Here is a 27,392-nt window from a genome sequence, read left to right on the forward strand (position 1 = left end):
TCCGATAATTGTGGTGCTTCCTTAGGTCTGGTAGGCCTGTCGAACCCATTTCTGTTCATCAGCCCCCGAGACCCTTGAACTCGATCACTCCTTTTATTACCTTGTCCGGGGTTACGTCTCGATTCATTGATCCTGTGGTTTCTACTATATGGTCGGTATCGGTCCCTGATCGGACCTTGTTCTCGATTGATGTCCCTTCTAGCAGCGGGTTCAGAACCCAACTGATCGTCTTCGACTCTAATTTTCAACTGGTACCGATTATGCACATCGGTCCAAGTAATAGCTGGGTACTCGATCAGGTTATGCTTCAACCGTCATGAAGCTGTCGAACTTCGTTCATTCAAACCTTGAGTGAAAGCCTGAACAACCCAATCGTCTGTGACTGGTGGCATATCCATTCGTTCCATTTGAAAACAAGATACGAACTCCCTTAGCATCTCGTTATCCTTTTGTCTTACTTTGAACAGGTCCGACTTCCTGGTCTCGACCTTTATGGCCCCGGCATGTGCTTTTACGAAGGAATCTGCAAGCATAACAAAATAATCTATAGAATTAGATGGTAAATTATGATACCATATCATTGCTCCCTTTGACAGGGTTTCACTGAATTTCTTCAATAATACGGATTCGCTTTCATCATCCTCTAGGTCATTCCCTTTAATGGCACATGTGTAAGAGGTGACATGTTCGTTGGGGTTGGTAGTTCCGTTATATTTAGGAATATCGGGCATGCGGAATTTCTTTGGGATCAGTTTAGGAGCCGTGCTTGGGGGAAAGGCTTTTGTACGAATATTTTGGAATCTAAGCCCTTCAATATCGGTGGTGCCCCCGGGATCTGATCAACTCTGGAGTTATATGTTTCCACCTTTTTGTCATTTGCCTCGATCTTCTTTCTCCTGATTCTATTCATTTGGTCAGTTCTTCGAACATCTTAGCAATTTCGGGATTAGTCCCCGACTCTTGCTCATTTGACCTTACTATAGCTGGTTCCGTTTTGTGGGCGATTTCTCGGGGTGGACTGGGCTCCGGCCTGCTCGGTATTTGGGTTTGACTCTGCAACTGAGCTATTGCTGCTTGTTGAGCTTGTAACATTTCGAAAATCATACGCAAGCTGACGCCGTATTCCTCGACATTATGGGTATCTCGAGCTGTAGATCGAGTGCCACCATGAATGCTATTTTTAGGTTCAGAATGTAGGTTTGCCTCAATGGCCACATGAGAATTAACGTCTAATGGCACTTCGACTCGAGCTCCAATGGCATCGACAAGCGGCCTTTCGGTCCTAGGCGTCAAGTTGTTGTTCTCACCTTGAAGACCAGCTTCGTTGTCGATAGGTAAGGCCATTTAATCGATAGCTCATCGTTACTAATCCGAAACGAAAGACACTTCCGGAAACATGCGTAAAATGGCGTGTTTTGCGGATTCGTATCAAATAACCACTGTTATCCTTAGCCCCACGGTGGGCGCCAAACTGTTTACCCGAAAAATGGATAGAGTTGAATTTGTACGTAGTTCTAAGGGTATGTGGTATAACTTGACACAAATCGTAAGAGTAGATAGAAATATCGAATATTGACTGTAAAGAATGAAAAATAAGCAAAGTTGAAAAGAGAATGATTTATGGATTAAGCAAGTTGAGTCAATCTATGAAGCTAAAAAAGGATAATATTTCAATATGAGAGTGTATGATATCTGAGTTACAATGTATGCAAAACTTAATGTTTTTACAGAAATATAATCATCCCTTTTATAGTGGAGGATCCTACTTTAGATATAATTAAAAATACATAGTGGGGAACCCATGATAAATCAGCTTTTCCCTAATTCCCTCCAATGACCCAAAATGTCATCTTTAAATTTAATAAGTAATTCTGTGTTCTGAGACCTTGAAAAGCACCATTTATCATTTCTCGACTTGCGTGCGCAGTCCGTACAATTTTTCGGAAAGTTTTTATGTGAAAAATGGATTAAAATGGGAAATAGAGCTTTAAAACTCAACTAAGTTGACTTTGGTCAATATTTTAAGCAAACAGATCCGGATTAGTGTTTTGAAAATTCTGGTAGGTCCGTATCGTGATTTGGGACTTGGGCGTATTTCCGGAATCGAATTCCGAGGTCCCTAACTCGAGATATGGAATTTTGATGAAAAAGTAAAAGCTTGAAAGCTTAATGATTTCTAAGAGATTTCTGATGTTGGATTTATTGACCTCGGGTCCGTATTTTGGTTTTGGAGCCCGGTATAGGTCCACTATAATATTTATGACTTGTCTGCCGAATTTGGTGAGAATCGGAGTTGATTTGACGTGATTCGGACGTCCGGTTGTAAAAATATAAGTTTTAAAGTTTTCTTGAAAACCTCATTTGATTTGGTGTCCGATTCGTAGTTCTAGGTATTATTTTGGCGATTTGATCGCGCGAGCAAGTTCGTATGATGTTTTAGGACTTGTGTGCATGTTTGGTTTAGAGCCCCGAGGGCTCGGGTGAGTTTCGGATAGGCTACGGGATGTTTTGGACTTTGAAAATCTGGTATTTTGCTACATCAGGTGTTCTGGCATGTTCTTCTTCGCATTCGCGAAGGTACTCTCGCGAATGTGAAGGGTAAACTGGGCAGCTGAAGTTTTCTTCTTCGCGAACACGAAGGCTTGGTCGTGAACGCGAAGCGATGGGTGGCATTACCCTTCGCGAACGCGACGAGCTCCTCGCGAACGCATAGTGTTAGGCAAATTTGGGGGAGGGTCGATCATTCCTTCATCGCGAACGCGAGCAATGCCTCGCGAACGCGAAGGCTGGGGGGGAAGCCTTCGCGAACGCGAAAGCCACGGGCTGCTACTCATCACGAACGCGACAGGCCCTTCGCGAACGCGAAGAAGGCTTGACCCTTGTGACTTAAAACAGAACTAAAACGGGATTGTTCCCATTTTTTCACAAACCCTCAATTATAACTCGGCTAAGGGGCGATTTTAAAGGAGTTTTTCACGATTTCGAACTGGGTAAGTGTTCTTTATCATATAGTGATTGTATTTCACAAATCCATGTCTATATTCATCATTTATTTCGGATTTAGATGGAAGAAATTGAAATTTTTGTAAAACTTTCCAAAAATGAAAAATTAAGATTTGAAGGTCCATTTGATATCAGAATTGGACAAATTTGATATGGTTGAACTCGTATCGGAACGGGTGTTCGGATTTCGCCACTTTTTCCAGGATTTGAGACATGAGTCCCATTGCCGAATATTTTAATGAATTTTCGATTTTTATCCAGAAAATTTTTAAATTCATATGGAATTAATTTCTATGATTAGTATTAAATATATTGAATTGTTTGTGAATAGATTTGAAGCTTTCAGAGGCAAATTTAAAAGGAAAAGTTGTGGTTGAATAATTGATTGGAATTTGCAAAGCGATGTAAGTGTCGGGGTTAACCTTGACTTGAGGGAATAGAATCCTTAAATTGTTTGTTATGTGAATTGCATGTAAACGACGTATAGGCGAGGTGACGAGTGTCTATACGTCGTCAAATTAATTGTTTGCCTGCTTACTTGAAAAATCTTAAATTAATTATTATAATAATTGTTTCTCTCTTATTCTTTGCAAATATAAATTCTTGAATTCCTGCATTAATTGTTACATGCTACTTGAATTATGTGCCTTAATTGTTATTTGACATTTAACATAATAAATATTAAACTGCCTATTTGCTCCCCGATTTCCATAATAATTTGCTATTTGTTATTGTTTGCTTCATAATTAAACCATAATTATTGTATGCTTGTTGTCTCGTAATTTTATATTAATTATTATATTTATTAGTAAAATTTCTTCTATAAGAATTGGTAAATGAATATGTTGGAGGAACGGGTTGTACGCCGCAACATGATTGATTATAATGAATATATTGGAGGATCGGGTTGCACGCCGCAACAGGCTTATTAAAAGTTAATATTGGAGGAATGGGTTGCACGCCGCAACAGACTTATTAAAAGTCAATATTGGAGGATCGGGTTGCACACCGCAACAGACTTATTAAAAGTCAATATTGGAGGATTGGGTTACACGACGCAACAGACTTATTAAAAAGTTAATATTGGAGGATCGGGTTGCAAGCCGCAACAGACTTGATTAAAATGAATATGTTGGAGGAGCGGGTTGCACGCCGCAACACAACTGGATGTGGATATATTGTGAGAGCGGGTTGCACGCTACAACAGAAATAATGGAAATGATAATTGGTTATGACTGCTGAGTTACCTTCAATTATTATAAATGAATTACCTGATTTATTCCTATTATTATTGTTGTTACTAATATTGCGTACAGGTTAATGTAAGTGAACCGCCTTAGCCTCGTCACTACTTCATCGAGGTTAGGCTCAGCACTTACAAGTATATGGGGTCGGTTGTACTGATACTTTACTCTGCACTTCTTGTGCAGATTTTGGAGTTGCTCCCAGCGGCGTACCATAGACTTGCTCGGATTTCACCTATCAGAAGAGACTTGAGGTATAACTGCATGGCGTCCGCAGTTCTGAAGTCCTCGTCTATTGTACTTTAGCTGTGTGTTTATTTCCAGATAGCTTTATTTTATTCAGACCTTTATATGTATTGATTCTAGAAGCTCGTGCACTTGTGACACTAATTCTGGGATGGTATTTAGACACCGTTATTATTATGGATTATTTCAAAATTGCTTCCGCATTTGCTTCCTTGTTATTAATAAATTTAAAAATTATTTTAAAAATGGATAATGTTATTCTAACGTTGGCTTGCCTAGCAAGTGAAATGTTAGGCGCCATCACGGTCCGGAGGTGAGAATTTCGGGTCGTGACAGTTGGTATCAGAGCACTAGGTTACATAGGTCTCACGAGTCACGAGCAAGCTTAGTAGAGTCTGAAGGATTGGTACGGAGACGTCTGTACTTATCTCTCAGAGGCTATGAAGTTTAGGAACAATATCACTTCTTTCTTATTCTGTCGTGCGATTTTATTCTATCATCGATGATTGAACCATTCTACTCTTATTCTCTCGCAGATGGTGAGAACACGTAATACCTCTACCGATGGACAGGGACCAGAACCCCCAGTGGCAACTATGGCCAGGGGTAGAGGTCGAGGCCGAGGTCATGCTAGAGGCCGAGGCAGAGGCCGAGGTAGAGCTCAGTCCAGAGCTCGAACAGCTGCACGTATTGTAGAACCTCAGGTAGACCTTCAGGGGGAGGTTCCAGTTCAGAATGTACCAGTTGGACCAGTTCAGGTCCCGGAAGGATTCATAGCCACTCCAGTGCTTCAGGACTCTATAGTCCGATTGGTGAGTCTTATGGAGGGTGTGGCCCAGAATGGTACATTTCCAGTGGCACCCGCCATCTCATAGGCTGGGGGAGGAGCACAAACTCCCATTACTCCCGCCCCGGAGCAGATGGCTCCCCAGAATCAGGCTCCAGCAGCCCCGCCAGTCGGGGTAGTTCAGCCAGTTATTGCGGCACAGACCGATGATAGGCCCGCCATGTATTTTGAGGCCTTATTGAGACTGGATAAGTTCACTAAGCTCTTTCCAGTTCACTTCATTGGTAAACCTTCTGAGGACCCATAGGATTATCTTGAACGCTGCCATGAGGAACTGCGAAACATGGGTATAGTTGAGACCAATGTAGTTGATTTTGCTGTATTCCAGATGACAGGTTCTGCCAAGAGGTGGTGGAGAGATTACACATTGACCCGACCAGTCGGATCACCTGCACTTACTTGGGAGCAGTTCTCTCAGCTATTTCTGGAGAAGTTCCTCTCTATCACACTGAAAGAGAAATTCCGCAAGCAATTCGAGCGTCTATAGCAGGGTAGTATGACTGTTACTCAGTATAAGTCCCGTTTTGTGGATTTGGCCCGTCATGCTCTCCTTTTACTACCTACAGAGGGAGAGAGAGTGAGGAGGTTCATTGAGGGACTCACTCACCCTATCAGATTTCAGATGGCCAAGGAGACCGGAAGTGAGATTTCTTTTCAGGCGGTTGCTAATGTCGCAAGGAGGATCGAGATGGTTCTTGCACAGGAAAGAGGGCAGAGGTCCGATAATAGGCCTCGTCAGTTTGGTGGTTACAGTGGTGGCTCGTCTGGAGGCCGGGGTAATTTTGGTAGGGGTCATCCTCCCAGACCATTTCATTTAGCACTTCATGTATCTCCCGGTGCTTCAGGGAGTCACGGTCCTATTATGCCTTACTCTGGGCAGCCAGTATTCAGTGCACATTCAGCTTCTATCAGTGCACCACTACTCCAGAGTTACTACAGTGGTTATTCGGCCCATCTGGGTCAGCTTTAGCAGCCACGGCATCAGGATGGGTGTTATGAGTGTGGGAACATTGGTCACATCAGGAGGTATTGCCCTAGATTGGCGAGTAACAGATCTCGGCAAGATTCTCGTGCCATCATACCGGCACCGATTGCTTCACCGCCTGCTCAGCCAGCTAGAGGTAGGGGTCAGGCAGCTAGAGGTGGAGGTCAAACCGTTAGAGGTGGAGGCCAGCCAGTTAGAGGCCGTCCCAAAGATGTAGTTCAGAGTGGTGGGGCCCAGCCCTGATTTTATGCTTTTCTAGCTAAGCTTGAGGCCGAGTCATCTGATGCTGTGATCACATGTATTATTCCAGTTTGCCATAAAGATGCTTCAGTTCTATTTGATCCAGGATCTACTTATTCCTATGTGTCCTCCTATTTTGCTTCATATTTGGTTGTGCCTTGTGATTCTCTGAGTGCTTCTGTGTGTGTATCGACACCGGTGGGAGACTCTGTTGTAGTAGATCATGTCTACCGTTCATGTGTGGTTACTATTGGTAATCTTGAAACTAGTGTGGATCTTCTACTTCTTGATATGGTAGATTTTGATGTCATCTTGGGTATGGATTAGTTGTCTCCTTTTCATGCTATATTAGACTGTCATGCCAAGACAGTGAACCTAGCTATGTCGGGGTTACCTCGATTAGAGTGGAAAGGAACTCCTGGCTATTCTTCCAGCAGGGTTATTTCTTATATAAAAGCTCGGCGTATGGTAGAGAAAGGATGTCTAGCCTATTTGGCTTATATTTGCGATCCCAGTGCGGATGTCCCTTCTATGGACTCAGTACCAGTTGTTCGTGAATTTTTAGAAGTATTTCCTGCAGATCTGCCGGGGATGCCACCCGACAGAGATATTGACTTCTGTATTGATTTGGCTCCGGGCACTCAGCCCGTTTCTATTCCACCATACCGTATGGCCCCGCCAGAGTTGAAAGAATTGAAAGAGCAGTTACAAGACTTGCTTGATCAGGGATTCATTAGACCCAGTGACTCGTCCTGGGGTGGTGCACCAGTATTATTTGTAAAGAAGAAAGATGGCTCGATGCGGATGTGTATAGACTATCGGAAGTTGAACAAGGCCACTATCAAAAACAAATATCCGCTGCCAAGAATTGATGACTTATTTGATTAGCTTCAGGGTGCCAAGGTATTTTCGAAAATTTATTTGAGATCTGGTTACCATCAGTTGAAGATTAGGGCATCTGATGTCCCTAAGACAGCTTTTCGGACTCGGTATGGGCATTATGAGTTCCTAGTGATGTCATTTGGGTTGACAAATGCTCTAGCAGCATTTATGGATTTGATGAATCGGGTGTTCAAGCCTTATTTGGATTCTTTTGTGGTTGTATTCATTGATGATATCTTGATTTACTCCAGCAGTCGAGAGGAGCATGAGCAACATCTTCGAAGTGTGCTTCACACCTAGAAGAATAATCAGTTATATGTCAAATTTTCTAAATGTGAGTTTTGGTTAGACTCAGTTGCCTTTTGGGACATGTTGTATCGACAGAAGGCATAAAGGTGGATCCTAAGAAGATTGAGGCTGTTCAGAATTGGCCTAGACCTACTTCGGTTATAGAGATCTGGAGTTTCCTGGGTTTGGCAGGTTATTATCGTCGGTTCGTGGAAGGGTTTTCATCTATAGCAAGCACATTGACCAGACTAACCTAGAAGTGTGTTCCATTCAGATGGTCAGACGAGTGTGAGTTGAGCTTTCAAAAGCTCAAGACCGCTTTGACTACGACGCTAGTATCGGTATTACCCACAGGCTCAGGATCGTATACAGTATATTGTGACACATCTCACATTGGGCTTGGTGCAGTATTAATGCAAGATGGAAAGGTAATTGTATATGCGTCGCGGCAGTTGAAAGTTCACGAGGAGAATTATCCTGTTCATGACTTAGAATTGGCAGCCATTGTTCATGCGTTGAAGATTTGGAGGCATTACCTCTACGGTGTCTCGTGTGAGGTATTTACTGATCATCGTAGCCTTCAGTATCTGTTCAAACAAAAAGGATCTTAATTTGAGGTAGAGAAGATGGTTGGAGTTGTTGAAAGACTATGATATCACCATTTTGTATCACCCCGAAAAGGCCAATGTGGTGGCTGATGCTTTGAGAAGAAAGGCTGTGAGTATGGGCAGTCTTGCATACATTCCGATTGGTGAGAGGGCATTAGCTGCAGATTTTTAGACTTTGGCTAATCAGTTCATGAGGTTAGATGTTTTAGAACCCAGTCAGATTCTAGCTTGTACAGTCGCTCAGTCTTCTTTATATGAGCGTATCAGAGAGAGGCAGTATGATGATCCTCATTTACTTGTCCTTAAGGACACGGTGCGGCACGGTGATGCCAAATAGGTTGCTGTGGGGGAAGATGGAGTTCTGCGAATGCAGGGCCGTATTTGTGTGCCTAATGTGGATGGGCTTCGTGAATTAATTCTTGAAGAAGCACACAGTTCCAGGTATTCTATTCATCCAGGTACCGCTAAAATGTATCAAGATTTGCGGCAACATTATTGGTGGAGGAGAATGAAAAAGGATATAGTTGCACATGTAGCTCGGTGTCTGAATTGTCAGCAAGTTAAGTACGAGCATCAAAGACCTGGTGGTTTGCTTCAGAAGTTAGAAATTCCTGAGTGGAAGTGGGCGCGTATCACTATGGATTTTGTTTTTGGGCTCCTACGGATTCAGAGAAAATTTGACGCAGTTTGGGTCATTGTGGATAGGTTGACCAAGTCAGCCCATTTCATTCCAGTGGCAGTTATCTATTCTTTAGAGAGGTTAGCTGAAATTTACATTCGTGAGATTGTCCGCCTTCATGGTGTGCCCGTGTCATTATTTCAGATCGAGGTACGCAGTTTACCTCACATTTCTGGAGGGCTATACAGCGTGAGTTAGGCACGCGGGTGGAGTTGAGTACAACATTTCATCCACAGACAGACGGACAGTCAGAGCGCACTATTCAGATATTGGAAGATATGCTTCGCACTTGTGTTATAGACTTTGGAGTTTCTTGGGATCATTTCTTGCCACTTGCGGAGTTTGCTTATAATAATAGCTACCAGTCGAGCATTCAGATAGCTCCATATGAGGCATTATGCGGAAGGCAATGCCGATCGCTAGTTGGTTGGTTTGAACCGGGAGAGGCTCGGTTGTTGGGTACCGATTTGGTACAAGATGCCTTGGATAAGGTCAAGATTATTCAGGATCGACTTCGCACAGCTCAATCTAGGCAAAAGAGTTATGCCGATCGTAAAGTTCATGATATTGCATTCATGGTTGGAGAACGAATATTGCTCCGAGTTTCACCTATGAAAGGTGTAATGAGGTTCGAAAAGAAGGGCAAGTTGAGCCCTAGGTATATCGGACCCTTTGAAATTCTTGAAAGGGTGGGTGAAGTAGCCTACAAGCTTGCATTATCACCTAGTTTATCAGCGGTTCATCCGGTGTTCCATGTGTCTATGCTCTGGAAATATCATGGTGATCCATCCCATGTGTTAGATTTCAACTCAGTCCAATTGGACAAAGATTTGACTTACGAGGAGGAGCCGGTGGCTATTCTAGCCCAGCAGGTCCGACAGTTGAGGTCAAAGAGTTATCCTTCAGTTCGGGTGTAATGGAGAGGTCAGCCGGTAGAGGCATCTACCTGGGAGTCCGAGTCGGACATGCGGATTAAATATCCACACCTTTTCTCCAGCTCAGGTACTTTTTCTAACTCCGTTCGAGGACGAACGTTTGTTTTAGAGGTGGAGAATGCGATGATTCAAAATGTCATCTTTAAATTTAATAAGTAATTCTGTGTTTTGAGAGCTTGAAAAGCACCATTTATCATTCCTCGACTTGTGTGCGCAGTCCGTATAATTTTTCGAAAAGTTTTTATGTAAAAAATGGATTAAAATGGGAAATAGAGCTTTAAAACTCAACTAAGTTGACTTTGGTCAACATTTTGAGTAAACGGATCCGTATCAGTGTTTTCAAAATTTCGGTAGGTCCGTATCGTGATTTGGGACTTAGGCGTATATCCGGAATTGAATTCCGAGGTCCCTAGCTCGAGATATAGAATTTTGATGAAAAATTAAAAGCTTGAAAGCTTAATGATTTCTAAGAGATAACTGATGTTGGATTTATTGACCTCGGGTCCGTATTTTGGTTCGGAGCCTGGTATAGGTCCACTATAATATTATGGCTTGTCAGCCAAATTTGGTTAGAATCGGAGTTGATTTGACGTGATTCGGACGTCCGGTTATAAAAATATAAGTTGTAAAGTTTTCTTGAAAACCTCCTTTGATTTGGTGTCCGATTCGTAGTTCTAGGTGTTATTTTGGCGATTTGATCGTGCGAGAAAGTTTGTATGATGTTTTAGGACTTGTGTGTGTATTTGGTTTGGAGCCCCGAGGGCTCGGGTGAGTTTCGGATAGGCTACGGGATGTTTTGGACTTTGAAAATCTGGTATTTTGCTGCAGCAGGTGTTCTGGCATGTTTTTCTTCGCGTTCGCGAAGGTACTCTCATGAACGCGAAGGGTAAACTAGGCAGCTAAAGTTTTCTTCTTCGCGAAGGCGAAGGCTTGGCCGCGAACACGAAGCGATGGGGGCATTACCCTTCGCGAACGCGACGAGCTCCTCGCGAACGCGTAGTGTTGGACACACCTAGGGGAGGGCCGATCATTCTTTCATCGCGAACGCGAGCAATGCCTCGCGAATGTGAAGGCCAAGGGGGAAGCCTTCACGAACGCGAAAGAGCACGGGCTGCTACTCATCGCGAACGCGACAGGCCCTTTGCGAACGCGAAGAAGGCCTGACCCCTGTGACTTAAAACAGAATCAAAACGGGATTGTTCCCATTTTTTCACAAACCCTCAATTATAACTCGGCTAAGGGGCGATTTCAAAAGAGTTTTCACGATTTCGGACTGGGTAAGTGTTCTTTATCATATAGTGATTGTATTTCACAAATCCATGTCTATATTCATCATTTATTTCGGATTTAGATGGAAGAAATTGGAATTTTTGTAAAACTTTCCAAAAATGAAAAATTAAGATTTAAAGGTCCATTTGATATCGGAATTGGACAAATTTGGTATGGTTGAACTCATATCGGAACGGGTATTCGAATTTCGTGAGTTTTTTCGGGATTTGAGACGTGGGTCCCACTGTCGAATATTTTAATGAATTTCGGATTTTTATCCGGAAAATTTATAAATTCATATGGAATTAATTCCTATGATTAGTATTGAATATATTGAATTGTTTGTGAATAGATTTGAAGCTTTTGGAGGTAAATTTAAAAGGAAAAGCCGTGGTTGAATAATTGATTGGAATTTGCAAAGCGAGGTAAGTATCGAGGATAACCTTGACTTGAGGGAATAGAACCCTTAAATTGTTTGTTATGTGAATTGCATGTAAACGACGTATAGGCGAGGTGACGAGTGTCTATACGTCGTCAAATCAATTGTGTGCCTACTTACTTGAAAAATCATAAATTATTTTTAATCATAAATTAATTATTATAATAATTGTTTCTCTCTTATTCTTTGCAAATATAAATTCTTGAATTCCTGCATTAATTGTTACATGCTATTTGAATTATGTGCCTTAATTGTTATTTGACATTTAGTATAATAAATATTAAACTGCCTATTTGTTCCCTGATTTTCATAATAATTTGCTATTTGTCATTGTTTGCTTCATAATTAAATCATAATTATTGTATGTTTGTTGTCTCATAATTTTATATTAATTGTTACATTTATTGAGAAAATTTCTTCTATAAGAATTGGTAAATGAATATGTTGGAGGAGCGGGTTGCATGCCGCAACATGATTGATTATAATGAATATATTGGAGGATCGGGTTGCACGCCGCAACAGACTTATTAAAAGTCAATATTGGAGGATCGGGTTGCACGCCGCAACAGACTTATTAAAAGTTAATATTGGAGGATCGGGTTGCACGCCGCAACAGACTTGTTTAAAAGTTAATATTGGAGGATCGGGTTGCACGCCGCAACAGACTTGATTAAAATGAATATGTTTGAGGAGCGGGTTGCACGCCGCAACAGAACTGAATGTGGATATATTATGAGAGCGGGTTGCACGCTGCAACAGAAATAATGGAAATGATAATTGGTTATGACTGCTGAGTTACCTTCAATTATTATAAATGAATTACCTGATTTATTCCTATTATTATTGTTGTTACTAATATTGCGTACAGGTTAATGTAAGTGAACCGCCTTAGCCTCGTCACTACTTCATCGAGGTTAGGCTCAGCACTTACAAGTATATGGGGTCGGTTGTACTGATACTTTACTCTGCACTTCTTGTGCAGATTTTGGAGTTGCTCCCAGCGGCGTACCATAGATTTGCTCGGATTTTAGCTACCAGAGGAGACTTGAGGTATAACTGCATGGCGTCCGCAGTTCTGAAATCCCTGTCTATTATACTTTAGCTGTGTGTTTATTTCCAGACAGCTTTATTTTATTCAGACCTTTATTTATATTTATTCTAGAAGCTCGTGCACTTGTGACACCAATTCTGGGATGGTATTTAGACACCGTTATTATTATGGATTATTTCACTATTACTTCCGTATTTGCTTTTTTGTTATTAATAAATTTAAAAATTATTTTAAAAATGGATAATGTTATTCTAATGTTGGCTTGCCTAGCAAATAAAATGTTAGGCGCCATCACGGTCCGGAGGTGAAAATTTCGGGTCGTGACATTCCCGTCGAGATTCTCTCCCTTCGTGCGGCTGCAACGACTCTTGTCTATGAGCTCGATCTTGATCGGACTTAGCATTGGTCGGTATTGGTCGGTTTTCAGTTTTAGAGCTCGATGCGGGTTTGAGGTCGATGCCGACTCGGGGTCCGGTAATGACTTGGGCTTGATATCGGTTGGACTCTGGCCCTTAAGCTCGATTCCATCACATCTCATCATAGTTCAATTCGTACCCGAGCTCAATAATGACTTCGAACTCGGTATTTGACCTGTACCTGAAATTTGAAGCTCGTTTGTGCGATCTTCGGATCCCATCTCGATATTATGAAGGCTTTCTTCGGTCCAATATGATCCCATCTCGATTAGTCGTACGAAGGCCGAAATCAGTTTCGACCGTATACAAGCTTATACGCACAATTGTACATATATTATATTCATCAGTATGATACAAATTTTAAGAGTGAGTAATGTTTTTCTTAAATATAAAGATATCTTAATGGACGCAAAGAAAAATAACCAGCCTTCGATGAGGAAAATCATTCGAGGCAATATATATTATTTCTAATGTTTGGAGACTATTTGATAAGTATTTGCTTTACAATTATGTCCATTATTTCAATTTCAAACTTTAAATAGAGAATTTAAAGTTTGAAAAATAGATTTGAGAAGTATTTCAAGTGAAATAATGGTTTTTATTAAGAAAACATCAACTTTTTTCCGAGTGAATTGATCATGTCCAAACACGTTTGAATCGTATACCTTTTTACAACTCCTACCTCAAATACTTTTTCTTTTTAAATTTCAACCAACGCATATTAATTAATACTTACTTGTTTGCTTATACTTTCTGCCAGAAAAAAGTTCCTAAAGAGGTTTTTGAAAAGAATACTATCTATCTATACCTATATCTATATCTATGTATCTATATCTATCTATATCTGCCTATCTATATTATTTTAAAAATAAAAGTACGAATGTTGCACGCTAAATATTGAATGACAAAAATATCCTTGACATATTGATCGACTCTTTTAACCTTAAGAAATTAAATTAAGCTTCATTGCATCTAGGATAAAATAGTAACAATCGCTAATTGAATTCCTAATATTTATGGTCTTTGAATTAAGGCAAGTATGATTCAATTTGCATGGGATTCTAATACCAATCAAGTGTCCTACCTATTAGCGAAGACATACAAATCTCACGCCATTAAACCACTATATAAAGTGATATGAATTACATTCCTCTTGTAGTTTTATAAGGTGCAAGCTATAACGATCTCTTCCCAAATTTGAACGAGACCAAAGAGGTAGTTGCCACTCTTTTGTATTGATATTTTGAAAAAAGAAAATTTTCCAAAAATATTGTACGTCCAAAATTTAGTCGGGAATAATTGCGAAATGTGGAGCTATTATTTACTGTGACATATATATATATATATATATATATATATATATATATATATATATATATATATATATATATATTATTTATTTTCTTATTCAATTTAATTAAATTTTATTTTAAATGGACATGTATTAGTCTGTGTGTTCTTTGCTTATATAGTAGATGATTTAGTGTATAGAGTTTAGCCTATACACGAAGATTAAATCATCGGTTCTTATAAATCATAAAGTTTATGTTCATATATATATATATATATATATATATATATATATATATATATATATATTATTTATTTTCTTATTCAATTTAATTAAATTTTATTTTAAATGGACATGTATTAGTCTGTGTGTTCTTTGCTTATATAGTAGATGATTTAGTGTATAGAGTTTAGTTTATACACGAAAGATTAAATCATTTGTTATTATAAGTATAAAGTTTGAGTTCACAATCTAACGATGGAATTGGACAAACCATCAGGAATGATTGTAGCATAAGATTGAATACAATTTATCTTGATTATAGGAATGGTTTGATTCCGACTTCTTGTGCTAATACATTTTGTATGTATTGAACGGATCAAGTAGAGATAAGTATTTTATACCGACTTAATAAATAATTCTCTAGTCCATTTGTCACGACCCAAGATCCCAAACCGCGAGGTCATGATGGCGCCTTACACCGCTTGCTAGGCAAGCCAACACATAACAAAAAATACGAATGAAATAAAACTATCAATCAACAACAAAATGATAATGTAGTGTAATAGCAACTTAGAAATATACATGATAAGTCTAACGATCCACACTAACGCTTAACTATCCCAAGACATAGAGTCACAAGTACATGAGCTACTAGAGTTTACTAAATACATTATCTTGAAAGAAATACAATACTGTCTGAAAAGTAGAAACAATACAACAGAAATAAAAAGATGACTCTAAGGCCTACGAATGGTATGTAGCTCTACCTTGAGTCGTCTATCTGGTATCCACTAAGCACCTCTCGGGACTCCGTTGGTACCAACGTCCGAATCTGCACAACAAGTACATAAATGTAGTACGAGTACAACCGACCCAATGTACTCCATAAGTGTCGACCCTAACTTCGACGAGGTAGTGACGAGGCTAAGATAAGACACCTACAAATAAACCTATATAGTTATATATCAAGAAATAACGAGATGACAAGTAAAGCATCAAATATAATAATAGGATAACAACATGTGAGAAATATAATAAGTACATAAGTAAAGAAACATAAATGGAGAAAGTAAAGGAAGGTGTTACTGAGTAAACCACGACTCATGCTTTTATAACAACACTAAACAACCTTTCAAAAATAAGTTATGAAGCCACAAAGCCAAGTCCTCAATCCGAATAGCAAAGTAAAGAATAATGAAATCAACAAACGACACGACATCACCCTTCGTGCTTTTACTCTCATCCTCACAACATAATATGATAGCAAACATGAAAATACCCTTCGTACATATCCTCATTTTCTCTCATGCACGGAAACACCTTTCGTGCAATGATATTGATATATGAATAAAGCACGAAAATGCCCTTCGTACACAATTACTCTACCTCACAAGCACGTAACACTCCTCGTACATTTCATTCTTTCTCTGCAAGCATCACATATCATACAATACCAAGAAAGGTGGAAAGCATAAACAACATCAAGGGTAATATTTGAACATAACTCACCATATGTGACTTTACCAACACTTTTGCACTAACAACCAAATCAACAATTCAATGATCTTAACGCCCAATATCTCAATAAGCTCAACATAGGATATAATATGAATATGAGAAATTAAAAAGTTTCACGATCTATCAAAAGCATGGAAGACATAATACACAAAGTAACATGGCATAATAAGACTAGTTTTACCCATATGCTTATCATAAGGTCAACGCATATACACTCGTTACCTTGTATATATGACGCCCCCAACATATAGATCACGTAGCAAATAGACTTAATTATATCCTAACTCCTTCAATGAAGGTTAACCAAGAAACTTACCTCTTTCTGGAACAAGATTAATAATATAACACCGCTTTTCTTTTAGAATAAGCCTTCAAACCACCCGAATCTAGTTAAATATTGTTCAAACAAGTCAAAATAAGTTTTAGAAACTACCCTTGTACGAAAAAGGTTTGATCTTTAGCATATTTGAAAAATTGTACCCGGGCGCACGTGATCGAAATCCAAAATTAAGATCAAATCTCAATTACCCATTCACCCCTGAGTCCAAATATGTGATTTGTTTCAAGATCCGACCTCAATTTGAGGTATAAATCTCAGTTTTACAAAATCTCTAATTTCTACCCAAAATCTCAATTTCTGCTCTATGAAATCTTAGATTTAATATTGAAAATTCATGAAAGAGTAATAAAAATTGAATAAAAACAAGTTGAAAATATTAACCTATAAAGTTGGAAAGAAATTGCTCTCCAAGAATCGCGTCTATGGAGTATAGGCCTCAAAATTAGTGTAAAATGAGCTAAGTCCCGAAATTCCAACCTTTTACCCAGCTACAGATATCATATTGCGAACTCTTGTTTGCAATTGCGACATTTGCAAAAGCGAACCATTGATCACAAATACGAACAACATCTGAGCCTCCCAAATGCTGCCAATGAGACTAAGACTTCGCATTTGCGAAGTACCAGACCCTCGCAAACGAGAACCAAGCTTCGCAAATATGAAGCTGTACCAACAACACCAGTGTCACAATTGCGACACAACTATTGCAATTGCAATGCCCCACTAGCTCGCAAAAGTCTAAAACTTCGCAAATGCGAAGTTGCTCAGTCCATTCCCAACTTCACAAATGCGAGTATGCCTCGCAAATGCGAGCCTCACATTTGCGAACAGATCCTCGCAAATGCGAGATTTGCACCCCAACAACGCCAGCAACTCTACAGCTATTCTAAAACAACCCGCAACCTATATGAAACTCACCTGAGCCCCTAGGGCTCTAATCCAAATATTCACATAAGTATATTGACATCAAACAAACTCGCTCGTAAGCTCAAATCATCATAATAAGAATCACGAATCGATCACCAAAACTTGAGATTTTCAAAGTTCAAACTCAAATTTTTAACTTTCTAAGAGCACCGAAACAACCTCGGGTCACCCGGGACCCCAGCTAAACATGCGTACAAGTCAAAAATCATCATACAAACCTACCGAAATTGTCAAAAACACTGATCCAAAGTTGTTTACCAAAAGTATTGACCATGGTCAACTCTAGCCACTTTCAAAGTCAAAAATCACATTTTCTTTAAAAATTCACATTTAAACCTTCCAAAAATTAACACGGACCAGTACGCAAGTCATAAAGCATCAAATAGAGCTATGGAAGGTCTCGAAACATAAAATAGGGAGCTAGTACTCAAAATGCCCTATCGGTTTATTACATTCTCCACCTCTAAATGAAACGTTCATCCTCGAACGGACATAAAAATGTACCTAGACTGGTAAAAAGGTGCAGGTATTTACTCCTTATGTCGGACTTGGACTCCCAAGTAGCCTCCTCAGTCGGCTAACCTCTCCAATGCACTTTCACAAAATAAATATCTTTATCTCAACTTTTGAACCTGCCGGTCTAGAATAGCCACCGGCTCTTCCTCACAGGTAAATTCTTATCAAGTTGCACCGTGCTAAAGTCTAAAACATGCGACCTATCCTCATGGTACTTCTGAAGCATAGAAACATAAAATACCAGATGTACCCCTGCTAGGCTAGGAGGCAATGCAAGCTTATAAGCAACCTCACCAACTCTCTCCAAAATCTCAAATGGGCCAATAAACCTCTGACTCAACTTGCTCTTCTTCTCAAATTACATCACGCCCTTCATAGGCGAAACTCAGAGAAGAACCTTCTCACCCTCTATGTAATCCACGTCAAGAACATTCCTATCAGCATAACTCTTTTGCTTGGATTGTGTTGTAAGAATCCACTCCTGAATCAATTTCACCTCCACCCAAGAATCACGAACTAAATTTGTGCCCACTAATCTAGCCTCACCGGGCTCAAACCATCCAACCGGAGAACGATATCGCCTCCCATATAAGTCCTTATACGGAGCCATTTTGATGCTCGACTGATAGCTATTATTGTCGGCAAACTCTGCTAGAGGTAGCAACTGGTCCCACTGACCTCTGAAATAAATAGTGCATGCCCTCAACATATCCTCCAAGATCTGAATAGTCTGCTCGGACTGCCTGTTCGTCTGAGGGTGAAATGCTGTACTCAACTCAATTTGCGTGTCCAATTCACGTTGCGCAGTTCTCCAAAGGTGGGAAGTGAACTGTGTGCCACATTTTGAAATGGTAGAAATGAGCATACCGTGCAAGCGAATTATCTCCCTGATGTATATCTGAGCCAATCGCTCTGAAGAGTAGGAAGTCATCACCGGAATGAAACACACAGACTTGGTCAACTGATCTATAATGACCCAAACAACATCATACTTCCTCAAGGTCCACGCTAAGCCTACCACAAAGTCCATAGTGATGCACTCCCACTTTCATTCCGGTATCACCAATTTTTAAGTCAAACCACCGAGATGTTCATACTTTACCTGTTGACAATTCAAACAGTGAGAGACTTGTCCAACAATATCTTTATTCATCTTTTGCCATCAATAATATTTCTTTAAGTCACCATACATCTTCGTGACACTTGGGTGAATGGACTATCGTGAACTATGAGCCTCCTCAAGGATCAACTCTCTCAACCCATCAACATTCGGAACACAAATTCGCCCCTGAAGCCACATAACACCATCATCCCTAATCACGAACTTCTTAGCACCACCATGCTGCACCGTGTCTTTCAATACCAACAAGTGAGGATCATCAAATTGGCGAGCCTTGTTGCGCTCCAACAGAGATGATTGTGCCATCACACAAGCGAGAACCCTACCAGGCTTCGAAATGTCTATCCTCACGAACCTGTTAGACAAAGCCTGGACATCCATGGCTAATGGCCTCTCAACTGCCGGTACAAATGCCAAACTACCTATGCTCTCCACCTTCCAACCCGAGGCATCGACCACCACGTTGTCCCTTCCCAGATGATATAATATGGGGATATCATAGTCTTTTAATAACTCTAACCATCTTCGCTGCCACAAATTAAGATCCTTTTGCTTGAATAGATGTTGGAGACTCTGATGGTCTGTATAGACCTCACATGGCACGTTGTATAGATAGTGCCTCCAAATCTTGAGCGCGTGAATAATGGCCGCTAACTCCAAATCATGCACATGGTAATTCTTCTCATGGATCTTCAACTGATGATATGTATAGACAATCATCCTACCATCCTGCATCAATACCTCTCCAAGGTCAATCCGCAATACATTACAATATAGAGTAAGACCCCGAACCCATGGGCAATACCAATATCGGGACTGTAGTCAATGCAGTCTTGAGCTTTTGAATGCTCTCCTCACACTCGTTAGACCATCGCCCTTCTGAGTCAACTTGATCAATGAGGCTGGGATAGATGAAGACCCATCCACGAACCGGAGATAGTAGCCCGCCAAACCAAAGAAGCTCCGAATCTCTGTAGCTAAAGTAGGTCTAGGCCAATTATGAACCACCTCAATCTTCTTAGGATCCACCTTGATACCATCAGAAGACACAACATGACCCAAGAAGGCAATTGAGTCCAACTAGAACTCACACTTCGAAAACTTGGCATATAACTGACGATCTCTCAAAGTCTAAAGTACAATCCGTAGGTGCTGTTCATGCTCCTCCCTACCACGGGAGTAAAGCAGAATATCATCAATGAAGGCAAATATCATCAATGAAGACAATCACAAAGGAATCTAAATAAGGCTTGAACACTCGGTTCATCAAATCTATGAAGGCTGCTGGAGTATTAGTCAAGACAAATGACATCACCAAGAACTCGTAATGACCATATTGAGTCCTAAAAGCTGTCTTAGGGACATCTGATGACCTAATCTTCACCTGATGGTAGGCAGATGTCAAATCAATCTTGAAAAATACCTTGGCACCCTGAAGCTGGTAAAATAAATCATCAATCCTGGGAAATGGATACTTGTTCTTGATAATGACCTGGTTCAATTACCGATAGTCAATGCACATCCTTATTGATATGTCCTTCTTCTTAACAAACAACACCGACGCACCCCTTATGTCGCCGCGTGGATTCAAGTAATTCCCTTACTAGCAACACACACACATAAATCCCACCTTATGCCACCGCATGCACATTAACCCTATCCGTATACCGCCGCATGTGCATCAATATCACAACACAATAACAACTCGTACCACAAGTTCCCATATGCCACAACTTGCCAAAATTAACAATACCAAAGTTACCACAACATATAGCCCAAGGCTCAACCACAATATGAACAAGAATCTCAATAATAACAAAATGAATGAGAATTACTCAACAAGGGAAGATATCTCAATAATCAACAACTTCAACCTCAATGTGATAATAGCTTTCATGACTTCAACTTCAAATGAGAATAACTACACAATTAAAAAGGCACATGACAATAAAAGAGACAATAACATCAATTAAGACATATAAAAGCATGTTTGACAATAAAAGCTAGAGCATGTGATAACAACATCAAGTAAAGCATGTAAGAGCAATTTAACAATGAAAGATATAACATGATATTACAATTTCTAATTAAATGCATGAAAGAGTCTAAGAGTGTAATTAGGTCAAAATACCTTACATAAGCCTGTGTACACACTCGTCACCTCGCGTACACGTCTTTCGCATAATTTAAATAACAAAAATCAACCCAAGTCTTAAGGGATAGTTTTTCCGCACAAAGTTAGGTAAGATACTTACCTTAAACAAGCCAAATCAATCCCCTGACAAGCCGTGAAAATCCAACTTCGGACGACTCGAATCTAACCAAAATAACTTAATACGATAAATACAAACCATATGGAGCAATTCCTGATAATAACGTTTTAATCTTTAATAAAAATAAAAAAGTCAACCCCGGGGCCCACACCTCGGAACCCGACCAAACTTATAAAATTTGAACTCCCATTCCGATACTAGTCCAATCATACTAAAATTATCCAATTTTGACCTCAAATTGACCTTCAAATCCTCAATTTATGGTTTAGGAAAGGTTTCACAAAAATCCCCAATATCTCCAACTCAAATCACTAATTAAATGATATAAACAATGATGGAATCATGATTAGTGAACACAATCGAGTCAAAAACACTTACCCCGATCCAATCCTTGAAAATCCCCTCTAAAATCGCCCAAAACCGAGCTCTCTAACTCAAAATGTGGAAAATGAAATAAAACCCTCGATTCCACCCTTTTCTGCCCAGTGATTTCCGCTACTGCGGACCGCTACGTGCTTCTGTGCATCTACTTCTGCGGAACCTGACCGCACATGTGGTCCTAAGCCAACTGACCAAAATCTGCTTCTGCGGAAGAAATTCACATCTGCAGATGCGCACCTACGCACGAAAGTCTGCACCTACAGACCCAACTTCCTAGACCAACTCCCGCATCTGCGGCCAATTAGCCGCTTTTGTGGTGCTGCACCTGCGGCCAAAGTTGCGCAGGTGCGAATGCACCAGACTTCAACAGGCATAGAAAATCCTCAAAGTCCAAAATGAATCCAGATTTAATCCGAATCATACCCGGGGACCCCTATACCCCATCCAAACATACCATCAAGTTCCAAAACACAACACGAACATACTCGAGTCCTTAAATCACATCAATATCAAATCTACGAATCATACCCCAATTCAAGCCTATTGAACCAATGGACATTCAACTTCTAAAACTAACGCCGAATCATGTCAAACCAACTCCAAATGAGCTCAAATTTTGTATGCAAGTCCCAAATGACATAACGGACCTATACTAACTCGCGTAATCACAATCCGAGCCCAATATCAATATAGTCAACCCTCGGTCAAACCTATCAACCTTCCAAACCTTCAACGTTCGCCAAAAAGCCTCAAATCAACCTACAGACCTCCAAATCAATATGCGGACATACGCCTAAGTCCAAAATCACCATACGAAACTATCAGAACCATCAAAACTCAATTTCGGAGTCGTCTACACAAAAGTCAAACTCCAAAAATTCTTCCAACTTAAGCTTTCAACCTTGGGACTAAGTGTCCCAATTCACTCCGAAACTCACCCAAAACCAAACCAACAACCTTGGAAAGTCACATAACCATAATTGAACATAGAGGAGGCAATAACTATGGGAACTAGGCTAAAATACTCAAAACAACCGGCCGGGTCGTTGTATTCTCCCTATTTTAAAACAAACATTTGTCCTCGAACGAGTATAGAGACATAACTGAAATGCTGAAAAGGTGAGGATAGTGGCTGCGCATATCATGCTCGGTCTCCCAAGTCGCCTCCTCGACTAGTTGACCCCTCCATTGAACCTTCACTGAAGCAATATTCTTTGACCTCAACGTTCGGACCTGCCTGTCCAAGATGGCCAGAGGTTCCTCAACATAAGTCAAATTCTTGTCCAATTGGACTGAGCTAAAATCTAACACATGAGACGGATCACCATAATACTTCCGGAGCATGGAAACATTAAACACCGGGTAAACTGCCGACAAGCTGGGTGGAAATGCAAGTTTGTAGGATACCTCCCCCACTTTCTCAAGGTTCTCAAAAGGACCAATAAACCTAGGGCTAAACTTGCCCTTCTTCCCGAACCTCATCACATCCTTCATGGGTGAAACCCATAGCAAAACTCTCTCTCCCACCATAAATGCTACATCACAAACCTTTCGATCAATATAACGCTTCTGTCTAGACTGTGCCATACAAAGCCGATCCTTAATCAACTTGACTTTCTCCAAGGCATCCCGAACAAGATCAGTGCCCAACAACCTAGCCTCCCCCAGCTCAAACCAACCAACTGGAGAACGACATTGCCTCCCATATAAAGCCTCATAAGGAGCTATCTGAATACTCAATTGGTAGCTGTTGTTGTAAGAAAACTCTGCAAGCGGTAAGAAATAATCCCAAGAACCCCCGAAATTTATAACACTGGTACATATTATGTCCTCCAAGATCTCAATGGGGCGTTCAGACTGCCTGTCCTTGTAGGGGTGAAATGTTGTACTCAACTCAACCCCTGTGCCAAATTCTCATTGTACGGCCCTCCAGAAGTGAGATGTAAACTACGTGCCTCAATCGGAGATAATGGACACCGGCACCCCATGAAGCGAACCATCTCACATATATAGATCTGAGCTAGCTACTCTGAATAATAGGTCGTCACCATCGGAATGAAATGTGCCGACTTGGTCAACCCATCCACAACAACCCAAACTGCGTCAAATTTCTTCCAAGTCCGTGGGAGCCCAACAACAAAATCCATGGTAACACGCTCCCATTTCCACTCGAGAATCTCAAGTCCCTGAAGCAAACCGCCCGTCCTCTGATGCTCGTACTTCTCTTACTGACAGTTCAAGCACCGAGCCACGTACTCCACTATATCTTTCTTCACCATCAATAATATTGCCTCAAATATTGATACATCTTAGCGGCACCCGGATGAATGGAGTACAACAAACTGTGGGCCTCCTCAAGGATCAACTCATGCAACCCATCTACATTAGGCACACATATCTGGCCCTACATCCGCAACACCTTATCATCTCTGATAGAAACCTCTTTGGCATCGCAGTGCTGCACCATGTCCTTAAGGACAAGCAAATGGGGGTTATCATACTAACGCTCTCTGATGCGCTCATACAAAGAAGACTGAGAAACCATGCAAGCAAGAACTCGGATGCTCTCCGAAACATCCAATCTCACAAACTGATTGGCCAACGCCTGAAAATCCAATACTAATGGTCTCTTACTAACTGGAACATATGCAAGGCTACCCATACTCTCCACCTTCCTACTCAAGGCATCGTCCACCACATTGGCCTTTCCAGGATGATACAGAATAGTGATATCATAGACTTTCAACAGCTCTAACCACCTCTGCTGCCTCAAGTTCAGGTCCTTTTGCTTAAACAAGTGTTGTAGACTCCGATGATCTGTGAATACCTTGCAAGACACACCGTAGAGATAATGCCTCCAAATCTTCAATGCGTGAACTATAGCTGCCAACTCTAGATCATGAACGTGGTAGTTCTTCTCGTGGGACTTCAACTGGCGTGAAGCGTAAGCAATAAACCTACCCTCACTGCATCAAAATACACCAAATACCAATCCACTAAGCATCACAATAAACCGTATATGAACCAGATGCTGAAGGCAAAACCAGGACTGGAGTTGCGGTCAAGGCGGCCTTGAGCTTCTGAAATCTCTCCTCACACTCGTCGGACCACGTGAATGGAGCACCTTCTGGGTCAATCTGGTCAAAAGCGCAGCAATTGACGAGAAACCCTCTACAAAACGGCGATAATATCTGGCCAAACCAAGAAAACTTCGAATCTCAGTAGCTGAAGACGGTCTGGGCTAACTCTAAACTGCCTCAATCTTCTTTGGATCTACCTTGATCCCCTCACTAGATACCACATGACCAAAAAACGCCACCGAATCAAGTCAGAATTCACACTTTAAAAATTTTGCATATAACTTCTTCTCCCTCAATGTCTGGAGCACAATTCTCAAATGCTGCTCATGATCCTCCCGGTTGGAGGAGTACATCAGGATGTCGTCAATGAATACGATAACGAAATAATCAAGATATGGCTGGAATACACTGTTTATCAAATTCATAGATGCTGCTGGGGCGTTGGTCAACCCAAATGACATCATTGGAAACTCGTAGTGACCATACCGAGTCCTGAAAGCAGTCTTCGAGATATCCGAGTCCCGAATCTTTAGCTGATGACCATGACCTCAAATTAATCTTTGAGAATACTCTAGCACCCTGTAGCTGGTCAAATAAGTCATCAATGCACGGTAAAAGGGTACTTGTTCTTGACTGTCACTTTGTTTAGCTGTCTATAATCAATGCATATCCACACAGAGCCATCTTTCTTCATCACGAACAAAACTGGAGCACCCCAAGGTGAGACCCTCGGCCAAATGAAACCCTTATCAAGTAACTCCTGAAGCTGCTCTTTCAATTCCTTCAACTCCACAGGTGCCATACGATATAGTGAAATAGAAATGGGCTAAGTGCCCGACACTAAGTGAGAGTTGGTCCATACCTTCTACCACTATTGAGATGAGGAGTTTCTTATGTTTGGCTGGGTATAATCGGTGCTTTATGTAGGGGTTTTCATCCATTGCATCTCTTTTGACTCCGTTGACCCAGAAGGGAGCTCCGTTCAAATGGTCTGACGAGTGTGAGGAGAGCTTTCAAAATCTCAAGATGGCATTGACTGCAACTCTAGTTTTGGTGTTGGCTTCAGTATCAGATTTGTACACAATTTATTGTGATGCTTTAGATGTTGGTCTTGGATGTGTGTTAATGAAAGACAGTATGGTGATTGCTTATGCATCGCGCCAGTTGGAGCCCCTTGAGAAAAACTATTCGATGCATGTTTTAGAGTTAGCAGTTATTGTATATGCACTCAAGATTTGGTGGCATTACTTATATGGCATATCTTGTTAGGTGTATATGGATCATCAGAGTCTCTTGCATCTGTTTAAACAAAAAGATTTGAATTTGAGACATCAGAGATAGTTGGAGCTGTTGAAAGATTATGATATCACCATTCTTCATCATGCGGGGAAGGTCAACGTGGTAGCAGCCGCCTTGAGTAGGAAAGCAAAGTGTATTGGGAGTTTTGCATTCATTCTAGCTGTGGAGAGACCTTTAGCTATGGATGTGCACGCTAATAGATTCGTGAGATTGGATATTTCAGACCCTAGTAGGTTTCTTGCTTGTGTTGTGTCACAATCGTCCTTGTTTGAGCGCATCAAAGCTCGTCATATAATGATCCCCACTTGCTTGTCCTTAAGGACACGTTGCAACGAGGTGGTGCCAAGGAGGTGACTATTGGTGATGATGGGTTATTGAGGGTTCAGGGCCGGATCTCTGATCCTTATTTGGATGCTTTGAGGGATTTTATTCATGAGGAGGCTCAGGGTTTGTGCTATTCTATTCACCAAGGTGCTACAATGATGTATCATGATTTGAAGCAGCATTATTGGTGGAGAAGGATGAAGAAGGACATTGTTGAGCATGTTTCACGATGTTTAAATTGTCAGCAGGTTAAGTATGAGCATCAAAGACTGGGTGGTTTGCTTCGGAGGTTAGATATACTGGAGTGGAAGTGGGAGCATATCACTATGGATTTTGTGGTGGGGTTGCCACAGACCTTGAGGAGATTTGATGATGTGTGGGTCATTATGGACATACTGACCAAGTTTACATATTTCATTCCAATCATGACTTCCTACACTTCTGAGCAGTTGGCTCAGATATATCTTAGAGAGATTATATGCCTGCATGGTGTGCTTGTGTCTATAATCTTGGATTGAGGCACTCAGTTTACATCACTTTTTTGGAGAGCTGTGCAACATGAGTTGGGCACGCAGGTGAAGTTGAGTACTGCATTTTACCCTCAGATGAATGGGTAGTCCGAGCGGATCATTTAGATCCTGGAGGATATATTGAGCGCCAGTATTATTGATTTCGGGGTTTAGTAGGACTAGTTTCTACCATTAGCAGAGTCCGCCTATAACAACAATTACCAGTCGAGTATCTAGATGGATCCACGTGAGGCCTTATATGGCAGGTAATGTCGTTCTCCGGTTGGTTTGAGCCTGGCGAGGCTAAGTTGTTAGGCACCGATCTAGTTCGTGATGCTTTGGAGAAGGTAAAGTTGATTTAGGGGCGACTTCGTACAACACAGTCTAGGCAAAAGAGTTACGCTGATATGAAGGTTCTCAATGTGGCTTTCATGGATGGTGAGAGGGTTCCTCTTAGAGT

At 40.9% G+C, this 27,392-nt stretch overlaps 1 pseudogene; it reads left to right on the forward strand.

Annotated features, from left to right (window-relative positions):
- LOC142177187 (uncharacterized) overlaps window positions 1-26,941 on the forward strand; it is a 36,364-nt pseudogene extending 9,423 nt beyond the window's left edge.
- Window positions 26,942-27,392: the final 451 nt, after the last annotated feature.

Source organism: Nicotiana tabacum, chromosome 23 (assembly GCF_000715075.1).
Source record: "Nicotiana tabacum cultivar K326 chromosome 23, ASM71507v2, whole genome shotgun sequence".
Lineage (NCBI taxonomy): Eukaryota > Viridiplantae > Streptophyta > Magnoliopsida > Solanales > Solanaceae > Nicotiana > Nicotiana tabacum.